We start from the raw sequence: 14,392 nt of genomic DNA, 5'->3' as shown, positions 1-14,392 counted from the left end.
GAGATCATGTCAAGAAACATTCAGCAACATTTGCTAAACACTTTAATTTTCAGGACACAAGTATTATGTAAGGGCTCTTTCTATATGGCAAATGTCTGTTTAATTATGATACACAGTAATTACCCTATCATTGCATAAAAGTGCATGATTGTATGCTATAAATGGAAAAAGTAGATTAAAAGGGAATTTATTTTTTGATCTAATATGCAGCAGTCTGGAGAGGTGCCTAACTACTATGGGCCACATCATGCCCTATTGAAGGAGGCAACTCCAGAAGAAAAGTCTGTGAATCTCCCCTTACAAAGTTTATCCTCAGTTATTTCAATTGGAGGGCAGAGTTTTGTCTCCCATAAGACCAGCTCCCAAGCATTATGGATCCTAAGTTTCTTTGTGCTCTCAGTGTGTGACCTTTTCTCTCTGGTACCATGGCTCTGGGGACTCCCATAAAGGAAGGGGGTTTCACTTAAAAGCTAATAAAGTCCCAGGCTGTACTATGTTTCCCTTTATAAGCGTCACTTGAGCGTGTGGGAAGAGGGGCGTGAGCAGCCCCAGCTATCCTCCCCATGTGTGAAATGGTGCCATGGAGGCATCTGAACCTTCCTTCTATGCTGGATGGTAGAGTTCTGCATGCAAATGAGGGGATATGCTTTCCCCTGTGTAACTAAATTACAAAGCAGTAAACTCTAAATGTTGCCATTGGCTATGCAGTATGTTTTCTTGCACCACTAAAGGTTTGTCTACTGATGTGGCCCCCATCACCATAGTTTGAGTGCCTTACAACAAAAGCTTGTCCACAAGTCTTCCCAGGTTTTTCAGTCCTCTAGTTCCACCACATCACTGAACAGGGTCAGGCCAGTGACACTGCAGAAAGAGACGAGGGGGCCTGATTTCCAAATCTGGCATTGTCAAGCAGACAAATTGACAATGTGACAAATTAGCTTGTGTGGTGACAAAGAAGGCACTTTAGAGTGAAAGCATTTTAGGATGGAGGAAGGCAATTAACAGAATCCCACAAGCACCAGCATTAATGTGGATTGTTGTTTTACATATCAATCACTTAGGAGAGAGAATATAAGGTAAAGTGATTAAGGTAATGGAATTTGCAGATTACACTTAAACCAGGTGATATATCAAAGAGAAGGAAGTCCATACAATTAAAAGCATCTTGGACAAGCTAAGAACCCAGACAGCTAAGCAGATTATACTATTTAATTCATAAATAAACTGTAAATTAATAAAATGAGGCAAGGTGTAAAACTTGGTCCCAATTGTGCAATTACAATCATGCAGGAAACCCCGGGTGTGGATCCAATTGCTCATAGAGTAAGCTTGATAGTTTTACGTTTCTTAAAAGAATGAACCGGAAGAAGGTAGAGGAATAAGTTAAACATGCATATCTTTGGCATTGCATTCCACAACCGAAAGATTATGGAGATAGCTGATTAAAATATATAGTACAGAGATCTGGCAAGATTAATCAAAGGAATAATGTTAACATTTGTTATTTTAGCTTAATATTTTATAACAACTTGGTTTAATTTTAGCAAGTGCCATTCTTCTTTATTCCAATATGAAAGGCAATAAATAAAGAATAGTTCAAGAATGTGTGTAATTACTGGATTTCTCTGTCTAAATATAGCTAAACAGTAATTACTGAATTTCTATATTTAGCCAGAGAACATGGCATATGTATAAAGAACTATTGTCTCTTTTTTAGATGATATAGACCAGGGGTCGGCAACGTTTGGCACGCGGCTCGCCAGGGTAAGCACCCTGGCGGGCCGGGCCAGTTTTATTTACCTGCTGACATGGCAGGTTCGGCCGATCGCGGCCCCCACTGGCCGTGGTTCGCTGTCCCGGGCCAATGAGGGCGGCGGGAAGCGGCGCTGGCGAGCGATGTGCTGGCCGCGGCTTCCCGCCGCCCCCATTGGCCCGGGACGGCGAACCGCGGCCAGTGGGGGCCGCGATCGGCCGAACCCGCCGCGTCAGCAGGTAAATAAACTGGCCCAGCCCGCCAGGGTGCTTACTGTGGCGAGCCGCGTGCCGAACATTGCCGTCCCCTGATATAGACATATAATAGTTAATATCAGCATAATTCTGGAAGGGGAGCAGTCTGAGACTGAAGATGACTAGACTTCCCATTTCAATAAGCAAAAACAAATTTAGCATTCTCTATCTGGGTCTGCAACCAATGTGCATCATTCCATGAGATCCAATTTAGGCGTGAGGTAATCTAGCCCCATACATTCCTCCTTGGGGTCTTTTAGGGGTGGCAGAGAGTGCACTCATAACCATGAGAACTAAGCATCTTCTGAATCTACATCAGCGAAGTCAGACTCAGCTGTGCCTAACCTGAGCAAGTTTTCCCTTTCAGCCATGACAAGTTAGAACATTCAGAGTCTGAGGGTCATGACAAGAAATACCATGAATCAGGGCTCCATTGGTACCAGACTGTGCTCCAGCGGCAACCATACCTCCAGCACCAGTCAAACCTCAACATTGGGAACCATTGGCACGGGCAAGAGGTGATCATTGGAATCTTCAGCCACCAACAGTACAGACACTGTCTCACCCTACTGTGGCACGCAAACTGATTGCTCTGGCTCAGTCGGTTCAGGTGGACAGGACCCCTCGCCCTCAAGAGACCTGATGACAGTTTAGCTGCCCCTGAGGCTCAATCTCCACTGCTATCAGGTCCTTCCCTCATCAGCGACTTCATGACTGCATCAGGAGAGGCAAATTTTGGGAGGAGTCTGTCCCTGATTCCATCTTCCCACTCTGGTTTCCCTCTAGTGGAACCATTGGTACTGCCTATGGATCCAGTATTGGACTTTTCTTTCTTGGGAGAATCTGAACCATCCAAAGAATCCATCACCGTGTCTTTCTCCAAGAGACACCTTCCCAGATGGGACCCGAACCCATCTGGAACCAACCTCCACATCAGTACCTGCCTCAAAACCAATAGCAGCCCCATGCCATGAAGACCCCCCCCAAAACTCCCCATTGACCTTTCTTACTGGCCATATGGGGGAATGTAGGACCTGCACCTCTGACCTCCAAGGCAATTCACTAGGGCAGCGTTTCTCAAACTGGGGGTCCCAGAGAGTACTCCAGGGGGTCCGTGGGCCCCAATGATCAACTGCTCTCCCCTCCCTCCCTCCCAGTGCCTCCTTCACACCAGGGAACAGCTGTGGCCAAAGAGAGCTGCGGGAGTGGTGCATGCGGACAGGGGGCAACGTCCAGAGAGCCCCTGGCCCCCTGCCTAGGAGCCGCTGCCAGAGGGATGTGCCAGTTGCTTTTGGGAGCCACCCAAGGTAAGCACCCCCCCATCACCCCCTCCCGCACTCCAATCCCCTACCGCAGCCCAGAGCCCACACCCAAACTTCCTCCCACACCCCACCTCCCTTCCCCAGCCCTGAGCCCCCTCCAGCACCCAAACTCCCTCCCAGAGCCCACACCCCCCTCACACCCAAACTCCCAGTCCGGAGCCCTCACCCTGCACCTCCTCCTGCACCCAAACTCCCAGCCCAGAGCCTGCAGCCCTTCCTTCGCCCCAACCCCCTGCCCCAGCCTGGTGAAAATTAGTGAGGGTTGGGGAGAGTGAGTGATGGAGGGAGGAGAATGGAGTGAGTGGGGGCGTGGCCTCAGGGACGAGGCAGGGCAAGGGATGAGCGGGTAGGCTTGGGGGTCCCCGAAACAATTTAAATCAAAATGGAGGTCTTCAGGTTGTTAAAGTTTGAGAACCGCTACACTAGGGAATCAGTCCACCCTTCCCCTGCTAGAAGGCAAGCAGAACTTCCTCCTGAACCCATAGAAGAAGGCAATTAAGAGCTGGATCCAGTGAGTCCCACCAGTACCAGCGAGATGGTTCTCATCATTTCCGGATGAAGCAGTCACTCCAGTATCCCCTCCTGTCCCCTCCACCCCCCGACCATAAGCAGTTCCAGAGACTGTTTTATATAAGGTGGCAGAAGAGCTGTAGATCACTAGAAGAAGTCCAGAATCCATGTCGTAAACTTCTGGACATTCTGTAACCCTCTGGATCCAGCTGAATAGCACTTCCTGTTAATGAAGCCATATTGCAACAAGCTAGAGCAGTCTTGCATATTGCAGCCACTTGTGCCCCAACCCTAAGAGGGCAGAAAAATGTTATATTGTCCCAACCAAAGGGACAGTTTCTTTTTTCTCATCCTAAATCTAATTATCTAGTTGTCCACAGAGAGGTCTAGACAGCAACATCCTAGATCTGCTTGAGTTGACAAGGAAGGTAAATGCCTAAATTTATGGATAAGGAAGGATTTTATACCCTAGTCTTCAGCACTCAGAATAGCCAATTACCAAGCAGTTACTGGCTAAGTATGATTATCTTCAGGTAATCATACTTAGTTTAGAAGTTCACAAACTTCATCGACAACTTTCCACAACACAAAAGAGAGCTTAATTTCAGGTCCTCAATGAGGTGTGCAAGTTGGTTTCCAGGACTGCTGTTCAATGAGTGCTAGATGCAGTAGATACATCATCAAGGTCTATGGCAACAGCCATTGTAATGTGCCATGAATCATGGCTTCACACTTTCCTATGAAGGTCCAGAACACTGTGGAAGACCTGCCCTTCGATGAGGCTCATCTTTTTAACCAAAAGACAGATGAATCCTTAATACTCTGAAGGACTCTGGTGTCACCTTCTGCTCCCTGGGAATATACAGCCCTGCCCCAAAGAGAAAATCCCACAGACAGACAGACAGGCCTAGACAAAGGCTCATCTTACCATAAGAGACAAAGAATGCAGAAGTCCCATTTCCCTTCACCTTCTGTGGTGACTAGATTTGCAGTAGAGAAGGCTCTAGGGAGGCAGTCTGTCCACTCCACCCTTTCCTCTTGGTCATGGGCATATGCGCAGGCCAATGGACACTGCTTTCAAAACTTGTGACCCTGGCTACATGGAACACACACACAGCCATATTAGAATATAAAGAGGGACTACACATTTTTGAAGAACTTCCAGTTACTAAAAGGGAAGTAACTCTCTCATACTATGGCAATGAGCAGAAAAAAAGTCTAAAATTAAATTGCCTGAAATATAAACAGACATCAACTAAACCGGTGTTTAATACTACACAACAACACTACATTTTACTTTTTAATGAAGTTAATTTGGGGTAGGTATTCCAATAACACCTTGAAAAACAGTCCTCAAATGATGTGGGATTTTCACAAACTTAGCTTTGAAGAGTATTTGATTGTTTATACAGAAAAGGGTAAATATTCAAATGGTGCACAAGAGTTAGGAATATGTTGTAAATCTCATTAAAAGTTAACAGCATCTGTGAGTATCCCTCATATATATTGGTATTTTAAATTGTTTGCACCTATCCTCACAGCAAGCTAGAGTTTATGTTCATGCTGCTGGAGTTCATATGTGTGCTCAATGACTGATAACTTTCATTAATACTAATAGATAAGTATTAATGCCCACAGAGAGGGGATAATATATGAATATATGCCACCAAATGCACAACATGTTTTCAGATTAGATAAACATTGTTTTTCTTTTATAATAAAAATTGACTAGATTCAACCTCTCTTTTGCTAATATAGCCATATGCTCTTTCCCTGCACCCATGTCAATATCCGTATGCTCAGCTGAGTTTGTTTTCTTAGCACTGTATAGTATTCCATGCTATAATGTCTCCTTATTTGCCTGCAGATAACTTAGCTTGTGGTTTGAGCTGACATTTGTGCTAGGAGACAATTATTTTGTAATTAAATATACATTAAATCTGAAAATAAACAGTTCAGGCTATTTTAGAGTACAAGGGTAATAGCTTTACTTCAGCAAATGTCTGTATCGCTTAGAAGAAATCAAATGAAGCATCCTCTAACCAAATATTTTCTGATTTATGAAGCTGACTATATGCTGCATTGATGTGTTTTGTGTATACAGTACTCAACAAACCTTGTTTTACTGCTAGCACAATGATAAAGAGTCTCTAACAGGGAGCAATTGACAATCAAAAGATAGAGATGCTGCTCATGAGAAAACTGACGTAAAACTGTTCAGTCAAAAGTTCAAGCAGGTTTCCATAATGTTACTATTCTAGTTTTATTTTAAAAGCAGGTGGACATCTGACTCACACACGTGGATTATAACAGTTATCTATCTAGATGACTTTCATGATTCTTAGTGGAAAAAGAATCTGCAACATGACTTTCCCTGTGCCATCTTTTATTCACAACCTCAGAAGGTATTAGCTGAAAGGCCTGTAGTTGTTGCTTTTCTGGGTATCAATTTTAACTTCTATTTACAGCAAGTTATGCTTTCAAATCTCCCCCTCCCACCCCCATTGAAATATCAGTCAGAAAGTGTATTTCAGGGGTGAAGTATATGGTCTCAGTGCTAGACTAGAGAATGGACCCTCTTATGGATATACATTGCAGTAGTCAATGCAGTCTATTGAAGTGAATGGAACTACACAGATTTATATTAGCTGAGGATTGGCCCTGTGAGCCAGAAATCCCTGAGTTTTATTCCTGGTTCTCATACAACTTCTTTTTATCTTGTAACTCCTCTCTGTCTCCATTTCCTTCTCTGTTGCAGTTAATTGACACAAATCCAGTAATGTGTGTTCCACCTCTCCCTTTTGAGTAGAGAGGCCCAGAATATCTGGTACCCAGCTCCTGGATCATAGTGTGTCATTCACTGCTAACTTGACAGTACTTTAAGACTTCTCTCTTATTTGTATCCAAAGAGTATAAAAATTTCTGCTTTGGAGCTCTCTGATACAATGTGTGGTCTGGGGTATTAGTAAAAGAGAGGAAAGAGGCTGCTAGCAAATTAGCAGTGAGACTATCTGACCTGATATTTTCCACTCCATCTTGGGATGGCAATGGGGTGGGTGGTGGAATGAAGTAAGAAAGGGAGTTTGCTGGGAGTGGGGAAGCTAGATTTAAATCACTGATGAGCTGGAGGGGAATAGTGCCAGCCCTTTGTTGTTAGCTGAGCCAACTACTGGGCCCCAGGAAGAGTGTTTCATTTATAAGTGTCTAGCCATTTGTGGAGGCATTCTGGAAAATGTAATGCCATGCTAATGAAACACTACAGCTATTGGGCTCAAGCTCTATTTCTGCAGCAGGAAGCTGGGGAGATCTAACCATCTCTGTCCCTCTCCCCCTGATACACATTTCAAATAAAATAAATCAACTTTGATAGGAGTCTCAGTGGTAGCCATGTTAGTCTGTATCAGCAAGAAGAATGAGGAGTACTTGTGGCACCTTAGAGACTAACAAATTTATTTGAGCATAAGCTAAAACCCACTTCATCGGATGCCAAAGAATTACCTTGATTTTTCTTCCTCTCCACCACAAATCTTCAGACTAGTCCTGTTTATTGCAGATGATGATGCTGGAGAGGAATTGTTTCCCTTTGGGGGAAATAATATTTTGCACTTTCCCCTAAAAATGCTAAGGCTGTCTTTGCATCATGCTCTAGCATGGCTTTCCAAGGGGATGCAAAGGAAAAAAAATATTAGTTTCCCTGGTGGGAATTTTCTTCCAGAAAATTTGGAACATCTGGCTGTTTTCAGGGAGCACATGTTTTAAACCTATTAATTTCTCCTTCGTAATGACTCATTTCCAGTTTATGAATGTAGAAAAACAAGATCATTTATAGCCTAGTCAGTATTCAACAGGAAATTCTGTTTTTGCTGAATCTTAAGTGAAAACAATCTGGCAAGAAAGTGTGTGCGGGGAGGGGGGAGGAATCTTTTCTTCCAATCGGCCCTGGATTTATGTGAGACTCCCCTAGAAGAAATTGGAACTGCTTCAAGGAAACCAGCCCCATGGCTTCAGCCACACTAATATAAGATTACTATGTAATCTGAGAGAAAATGGTAATGAAACAGTGCCTGTACTGTATAAATAACATAATATTGGATAGAAAGGGGTACTAGAAATCAAAGGTACTGGCTGTGATTGATGGAAGCATGAAGTGAATAGAATTTTTATTATTGATTTTAATGGGAGCAGGAACATGTCCATAATGTTTGAAAACAAAGCTAGCCTCAATTGACTATAATAAGTACCAGGCACCATTATTCCATCACAGGTTTTTCCAAAAGATATTCCTTCTGATCTGGTCTCTGGTCATCCACAATGAACTAAAAAATCTTCCTTTCTCCCCCATGGGTTCTTTCTCTCCCCCACTTTTTTCCTCTCTTGCTTTACAATCCTGCAAATGTATATCTTCAAAGGCAAATGTCTGTTTAAGGTTGAGAGCTATGGTAAGTTATATTAATTGTAAAATGAAGCAATTAGGAGGCATTGGGTCAGAACCTCAGCTTATGTAAATAGTTGAAACTCCCCTAAAGTAAACAGCGGTATCCTTTTAAACCAGCTCAGGATTAGGCCCGCTGTATATACTGGGTACAGTGGATCTGATCTGATCTCACCTGTCACACACTGGTATAAATATCTAGTATTTAATATTATTTTAAATTGTCTAAATCCCCGTTATTGAACTCTTGTTGCAGAACACTGCTGTGAACATTTTAGAAATATCGAATAATGTTTTTTCTCAAGCTGAGAGTTATGGGCTCTAGTATGCCACATCATAGGCTTGAAAATAAAGAACTTAAATTTTGTTCAGGCAAAAAGCCATTGAAGGAAAGCAGTGAGAGAGAAGTGAAATTCTGAAAAGGTTTTTTACAGCTGTGAATTGTTTGCCACAATTTTACTGTAACTATTTTGCAATCATCAAGTTTGCTTCAGTCATTATACTTTTGCATATTTGAAGCAATTATACAGAGGTCATTATTGGAACAAATGAATATGAAATCATTCTAGGCTGCTGCCAAATCTGTAAGACCTTTGTTGACAATTTTGTCATGTCCTGATAAAGGTGTATGCTGTTTATGGAAAAGGGTAATTTCTACTGAAGAAAAATAAATTGTATAAGAAATGGCTTCTAGTCATTGTGCTGAAGGAGTCAGTTTTGCTTGTGGAATTTCCTATTGTATTATCCAAGTGGTAATTTGAAAGGCTAATGTATTAGTAATAGAATAGGGAGCTTTCACCCTCAGGCCATCAGATCTAGCACAGTCCAGATCACTAATGACCAAAGGTTGGTTGGTGCTCTGTGTGAAGTGGGTTATTTTCACTCCAATTCTTAGAAAGCCATGATCCATATTGCAAAAACCACCATCCCTCTTGCCACTTAAAACACTCTGCACGCTCAGCAGAAAGTCCGAAGGTAGAAATGGTCCTTGTAGAATATAACTGAGACTCATTCAAGGGCATGTGTGGGGAATCTTTCACCATTGCTAGACATCCTATGGATCAATAGTTTCCAAGGCAAACCATCTGGCACCTTTAATGAATTCTGAAATTGGTATGGACAATGTTTAAAGTCACCCAATCTAAGAAGGCACAAGACACTGACCAATATAACCATACAGAAATGCAGAAGAGTATATAAAATTAGTAGTAATAGTTTGAGTTGTGTAGAAGTTAATTTCAGAAATAGAAGTAATAATAAAGTACAGTGTAAATAGGCTACAATAAACTAACTTAAAAAGCCAAAACGAAGAAGAGAATAAGAAGAGAGCCTGGTTTGGTTAGTTTAGTTTTTTCCTCCAAGGGGATGAGCCTCCGCTGGAAAATTAAGGCCAAAAGGTGCTTTTTGTCAAGGTAGTAATACACTTGAACAATAAAATTGTCACACATAGGTGACCTGTTTCTGATTTCCTGTAGTTCCTGATTGAATACCCAGTGGAGTCTTTCCATTTACATCAGTGAAAGGTGGATTCTTGGGAATACATGTATAAATCAGGAGTAACTCCATTGTAGTCAATGTAGATATGAGATCAGGAACCACCTACACCAAGTCCTGACCTGTGATAGAATTTCAGGAAATGAGTGTATCTGAGCAGCTTTCAGAATTTCACTTTACTGTTTACTGAAGACATCCAGCAGGCAGCTTTGCATTTAAGTTTGTGTTTACATATATGTATGTACAATGAAGCTTTTCCTTACTAGTGATTGGAGAAAGCATATTCAGAATACTACTCGTCAACTAGTTACTAGTGATTACGGTAACGAATTTTATGCTTGCTACAATTAGCATAGCAGGGAGAAAAAATGCCCTGATTCCTCTTAGCATTGTCCATTAAAAATGTAGCACATACTGCCAAAAACTAGAGTTTAGGCTTGTAATGGCCTATTAGGCGCAGCACATCTGACAGCAGGTATATAACATGACTATAGAGCAGTTTCACAGGTTAAAAATCCCTGCAGGTACAGAAAGTATTTACTCCAAAGTAGATAGGGTTATTTACTTTGTTTCCATAAGAGAATGCCACAACCACTATGAGCTCTCATCAGCTCTGTAGTAAGGGGTGAGGAGATCCAGCTGACCTACTCAGGAATAACTGTAATGATGCTAACCTGTATTTAGCATTCATGTATAAAATGGTTTGGATGAAAGCTGCAGTCATGGATGAAGGGGATTCCAAAGCCTTGTAAGTATCCTCCAAAAACACACCCAGGCTGTGACTATAGAGCCTCTTCATTGAACTAGACTGTTGTAGTATTCTACGTTTTTACAACTAATTTTTCTTTCTTGTATGAATTTTTTCCACTTCCAATATGACAGCGATGGAATTATTTATTGGTTGTCTCTAATATGGACTTGCTTTAAGTCCATATCTCACACATTTGAAACTTACAGCATACTGTTTTCCAGAACTTTCAAGGTTTCTTGGGCACAACTGAAAAGATTTAATCATAGTTTTGTCTGGGAAAGCCCTAAGCAGAGGTGGCAGTCTTTTTTTGAAAATTGTTCAGGCTATCCTTAGCCTGGTCCTTTCCCTCTTGTGCTTTTCCCTAGCAACTTTGAAACTGAGCTTGATCCCAGTACTTCTGCCTATCCCGTTATTATGACTTCTGCTAACACAAAGGCATTTGAAGTTTGTATAGTTTTGCCACAGCCTTGAAATATTAATGAGCATTTCTAAAAATCAACAATTTATTTAAAACTTTCTAGACTCTGTGGCCTTTGCTCTCAGCTCCCTTACACTGATGTAACTCCATGGCCTTCCCTGGAGTGAGTTACACCAGAGTAAATCAAAAATGAGGTGAGAACAGGGCCCTCTATACTTTTGTTTTCCTATTGATTTCCATGTTAATAGGCTCACATACAAAGTCATTGGGAGTTCTTCAATTTGTAAAAGAATGATCAGAAATTAAACCTGTAAAGAATTTAAGGATGCCATGGTTGCATCCTCTAGGATACTAGTCCCCTACAGGAACAGTTTCTCTTGTAAAGGGGATTTCTACAGTGACTTGCTACAGTGACACTCACTGCTATTTATTTCATATGTCTGCAATTTTCAATCATCTGTAGAATTACTTATTGGACCCAGACTTATCAGAATACAATGGAATGTAGTTTACCGTACATGCATCCGACGAAGTGAGCATTCACCCACGAAAGCTTATGCTTCAATACATCTGTTAGTCTTAAAGGTGCCACAGGACTCTCTGTTGCTTTTTACAGATCCAGACTAACACGGCTACCCCTCTGATACTTTACCGTACATGTATATCATCTGTTCTCCTAGATCTCTGGATATTGTGATGTGCAGAAATGACATGTGAAGTGATAGTAAAAGAACTAAGTTGTTAAAGTTTACTCAGCTGACCAGGTGGTATTAATCTTACACCTACAATAGAAGATCTGTTCAGCCGGTATAGCTAGCCCACATAATGGGGATCCTGCTCCATTGAAATTAGTGGCAAAACTGGCAAAAATCACTAGGGCCATAATCCTTAATTTAAAATTCTACTCCAGTATGAGTGATTAAGAAACTAAATTCCCAGGACTTTGTCATGGAGTATTAAACTTTTGGTTTTTGTTTGTTTAAAAAATTATTTTCATAAGACATTCAAGTTACAAACTCAGTTACACTGATCCAATAAGTAATAATGAACACTTCAATATATTATTGATTCTCACAATAATAATGGGTTGGTGAGACGGCAGTGGACTTTCATTATTAGTATTATACATGGCTTGAATTCCATGGCTCCCGAATGTTTTAAAATCATGCCATATGTCAAATCTGTCACCCAAAACATAAAAAGCTGAGAACAGGAGTCCTGTAAAATATACTGAATTTAAAGTGTGGCAATTTAAAATGAACAGCCTGGCTGGAGAGGGGTCTTAATCTCTGCTGTTACTTCAGTCAGTCTCTCAACCAATTCAGCTGCCTACACGTTTTAAACCTTAGAGCAATTGCTGACAGGAGTTGGTTAGAATTGTAGGAACCTCATCAATTGCCTTTCCCCTCACTTCACACTGAGACTAACTGTATAGTTTCTAAAAGCTTTTTTTGGGAAGGGAGCATGTTTTCAAATGTTTGTGCAGGGCCACTTGACTGGAGCTGGACAGAAAACAAGAATTCTGTTTAGTGTATAAACTTGATTTTTAGGATTTGTTTTTGTTCCACATTGAGACAAAATTGAGATCTCTTGACATTTTTCATGGAAAAAATGAGAGACGTAGCCCCATCACAGAGCAGCCATTAGTCCAATGGTTAGGATACTTCACCTGGGATCTCGGAGTCCCAAGTTCAAGTCCTTGCTCTGAATCAGTCTCTGTCAATCCCTCCTACAGGAACTGTTTGTGACAGACTGACAATATCCTGAACAAACATTATGGAATTAAGATACATTATTTAATTAGGGTTAATACCTTGGTGGTACATTATATTAAAAAGGCAATTGTGTATATGTTGTTGTGGAATTGTATAATTCCTAAGGGAGGAGGAGGGTACTAATGTAATTCCTCTGGTGTTCCACCCTTTGAAGCCACCCATGGGAGAGGTTCACATATATTAGTTCAAGCTGGATTCTCCAGGGACCAACAGACAAAGAAACGATTGTTGTATAAATAGCTTGGTTTTAAATAGGTTCAGAGCATTCTTCTGGTTCCGCCAAACAGACAGGACCTCTGGTCCATGAAAAGACCCAGACAAGGTTGGGTTGGAAGGACTTGGTCTACGAAGGCCCCAAGCAGACTATGTGCTTGTTCTGAGCTGAAGCATTGAATTTGAAACCAAAAGGAAAACCCTTGGGGGTGGGATTTTGAAGGACTGGTCCTGCCAGAGCCCATGTTAGAGTTGGGGTGATCTTTGGTAAGTTTATTAGCATGAATGTAGTTTTTTATTATTTTTAATAAATTTTCTAATAGTACTTTTACCTTAAGAATAAACAGGCTTGCATAAGAAGAGCTGTGTGGTACCTCATGACAGTGGGCAATTACTCTTTTATTAGTCTTTGAAGAAAAAATAAGCAGGCCTGCTTAGGCAAGTCTCTTGCTGGGATATCACAGTATAGTCAGGAAACTGTGCAGCCTGGACATACCCTGTTCATAAGGGAGCGGGGCACATGTTTTCACTCAAGAGGTAATGGCCAGGAGACCCTGAAGCCTAAAGTGGGCACACTTCCTGGACCAGGGATGGGGGGATATAGGTGCAGGTGCCCTGAACAGTGATACTGTTCTACTTTGTATAAGTAAATATTCATTGGACCAGAGAGACACTGACTCTAGCCTGGTGGTAAGTGTACTCATGTGGGAGACCAAGGTTCTAGTTCCTCATCTGAATCAGGCAGAGCAAGCACTAGAACTTGGGTCTCCCACATCCCAGGTGAGTGACTTACTCACTGGGCATTCAACATCAACACTTTGAGTAGCTAACGTTCCCCGAAAAGCCAACTGTTGCTACATCACATTTCAGAAAGTTAGACTAGAAAAGAATGGTACTTTTACAGGTGCAGTGGTCCCCATTTTGGGGTAAAAAACCCAAATGACAATATTTGTCTATATTTAGAACAGGAAATAATCGCAGTAATAGTTTGCTGCTTGTTGGCAAACTTTTAGTGGCAACCACTTTAATAGTGTGGAAGTCTTAGCTTGAAAAGCTAATTTGCATAGTGATAAACAGGGGACTGAGATTTAGGACTACTAGGTTATTTTCCTGATCCTGCAGATACTTTGTTGTGTGTCTGAGCAGCTACTTAAACCTATATTTTCAAAAATGTCCTCTAATTTTGGGTGTTCAACTTTAAATTCCTAGGCCTGATTTTCAAGGTGATAGGCATCTGCAATTTACATTGACATCAACTGTAGTTGTGTGTGCTTGGTACTTGCAAAACTTAGGCTCAATGTGTTTAAAAAAAAACCAGGCACCCAACATTGGAATTCACTGGAATGTGTAGGGCTTATCTTTCTGTGCCTGGGTTTTCCTTCCTGTAAAATATGCATCTGATTATTCTAATGGTTTTAAAAGGTTTCAGAAGATATTTTTACCTATTTCTTCCAAACATCTCTACTAATT

Source organism: Emys orbicularis, chromosome 7, assembly GCF_028017835.1.
Source record: "Emys orbicularis isolate rEmyOrb1 chromosome 7, rEmyOrb1.hap1, whole genome shotgun sequence".
Taxonomy (NCBI): Eukaryota; Metazoa; Chordata; order Testudines; family Emydidae; genus Emys; species Emys orbicularis.
Note: the sequence above shows the minus strand (reverse complement) of the source record.